We start from the raw sequence: 2,617 nt of genomic DNA, 5'->3' as shown, positions 1-2,617 counted from the left end.
ACACAGAAGAAAACTCAGGTCCTAATAGAGTTCCCCACATGGTTTGGAGAGGGATACAGACAAGAAATAGAGGGAAAAATACAACTGAAGTTTCAAGCTTGATGATGACTGGGACAGAAAAGTGGGAAAGTAGTTCAAAGGGTCTTAGAGGGTTCTGGAAAAACAGAACACTGTTCCTAACTCAGTAATCCATAGTATATTCCAAACATAAATATTAAGTTCTAAAATTCTAACAAGAGGCAACACACAGTATCCTTATGAAGTGGAAAGTTGCTAAACATTGAGCCACATAATTTTAGAAAATATAATAGACTTTGTTTCTGCTCTTACAGCTTTTGTTGCTGGGAAAGCTGAGTTCAAGTTTTGTCATGACTAGTTTTGGGATGTCCTTGAGTATGGTATTCAATACACCTTTATCAGTCCTTATCTCCAGAAATGAAAGCAGCATGTCTACTTTGCAGGGGTGTTACAAGGATTGAGTTCTAGAATCCCTCTGTGTGAGTTATCCACAGGATGATAGCCAGATCATTTTATCCATGGCTTTTCCTCCTGTGCTCTTACAGCTTCAGAGTGAACATGAGAGTTTTCATCCCAAAGAAAATGGCCTCCTGGGGAAGAGTGGTTTGGGTGAATGACAAAAAATGATAGCATGATGAAATACAACCTCTGAATAGATGCCTGTTATAAGCCTTGCCAAGAATTGCTTGCTGTGACATTACGTTCACTTCCTCTGCTTGTTTTTCTTCAAAGGCAAAGAAAAACTAAAATCTCCACAGAGGATAAGACACTGAGGAGGGGAAAGGAGCATCTGAGACTGTCCAGAGGTTCCTGGGAAAGGGAGCCATGATGGCTGTTGGGTCACAACACAGTGTCCTGTACTTTCCTGCTTTCTTAGGATGTATGCCAGACCAGCACAGGACTCCGCCAGGACCCCAACCAGGCCAGCCTGACCGCTGTACAGAGTAGTAGGGTGTCCTGGAAGAGTTATTTTGAGTGAGGCCTATTTTGGCTTGTTTACCTGTGCGTACCTCTGAGTCCTGATTAGAGAGGACAGGATCTGAGACTCCTGGTCCGACACAACTGAGAGAAAGTCATTTCCCCTAAGTAATGATTCATCTTCCCACAGACCTTCACATTAAGATACAAGGACTTAGCTTACGAGAATGAAGAAAATAACTTGTAACACATGAAACCAAAGACATGAACTTGGCCTAGTTTTCTTTGACTGTTTTTGTGTTATTTTCATTTCTCAGTAAATAAAAATATTACGTACTTGGCATTCCTTTAACTGGTATTCCTAAATTAGCATGCATTTTCACACTAATGCTTCTGTTTCAGGAAAGGTAATTACAGTCTGGGCTGAATTGCTAAAGGCCAGACTGGCTTTGGGTCTGGTCAGCTGAAACCAGGCTCTGCAGACCCAACACTAACTCAGCAAATTGAAGGAAAATTCCTATTTGGATACTGGTTTAGTCATAGAACTGTTTTTAATTTCCATTTCTCTTCGCCTGAGCTTCAATTCTGAAGTGTTTAATAAATAGATCTCACCACTTTATTTATTTATTTATTTATTTACTTACTTACTTACTTATTTTTATGTATTTAGTACAGAGTCTACAGGATCTCACTACACAGATGGGGCTCGTAGTGATCCTCCTGTTTTCAGCCTCCCAAATGCTGGGATTATAGGCACATAACTACCACACCTAGTCTCAATCAACGTCTCAGCAAGTCCTGGGGGTGGGGCTGGCACCACACTCTGGTTATTGAACCCTTCACCTCTTCTTTGCTAGTTACTTATTTTGTGCTATGCCCTGAGCTATCATTACCTTAAGTATTAAGTTATTTCTTCATAATCATTGTAAAAAGAGATACACTTACTGCTACCATTCTGCAAGTGAGAACATTGAATTCTGGAGTAAGTATTTAGACCTATGTCACATGGTGGGTGAGTGCCAAAGCAATTTTCAAACTCAGGGCTGTCTTGCTCACACCTTTAAGTCATACACTGCTATGTTTTAATTTTTTAGATCAATGGTAATTATCAGCAGGATGATTTCATGAGTTGTGACCACAAGCCAGGAACAGACATAGACATCTACAATGTAATCACTGTAAGCCACCAAATTATAGACCACTTGCAATGGCCAAAATAGGCATATGCTCCTGAAAGAGCAACAAATGCCAGCATGCATAAGGTTCTTCTCTTAGATGGAAAAGGCCTTTAAATGCCTCATGACCCTATCTAGTTCAATAGACTTCAGATAAAAAAATATTTGTGCATGTCTTAAGAATCAAATGAACACTAAATTCAAACCAGTTGATCAACCTGGTTGCAGCCTTTGTGAGTGAACAAAACTGACATAATGTCAGATTTTCCTTTCAAATTTTGAAATCCATGACATTGTAATTATAAAAAGACAACTTTATTTTGCTCTTTAATTATACTTTGAGTTTCTCCTATAAAAGAAACAATGAAATATTTAAGCTTGTATTTGTGATTTATTTTGCCTAACATTATGGTCACAATGCATCCATTTTTCTACAAATGACTCAAATTTATCCTTCTTTATAGCAGATAGACTATAAAGAACAGGGAGATAAATCTTTTGGAAAT

At 38.6% G+C, this 2,617-nt stretch overlaps 1 protein-coding gene across 1 annotated transcript in view; it reads right to left on the bottom strand.

Moving 5' to 3' along the window:
* Positions 1-2,617, bottom strand: part of Ccdc80 (coiled-coil domain containing 80) — a 31,841-nt gene that overhangs the window by 5,081 nt on the left and 24,143 nt on the right. The window lies entirely within an intron of this gene.

Source organism: Octodon degus, unplaced genomic scaffold, assembly GCF_000260255.1.
Source record: "Octodon degus isolate 3935 unplaced genomic scaffold, OctDeg1.0 scaffold00007, whole genome shotgun sequence".
In the NCBI taxonomy this organism is placed as follows: Eukaryota; Metazoa; Chordata; class Mammalia; order Rodentia; family Octodontidae; genus Octodon; species Octodon degus.
Note: the sequence above shows the minus strand (reverse complement) of the source record. Positions and strands in the feature narration are given on the sequence as shown.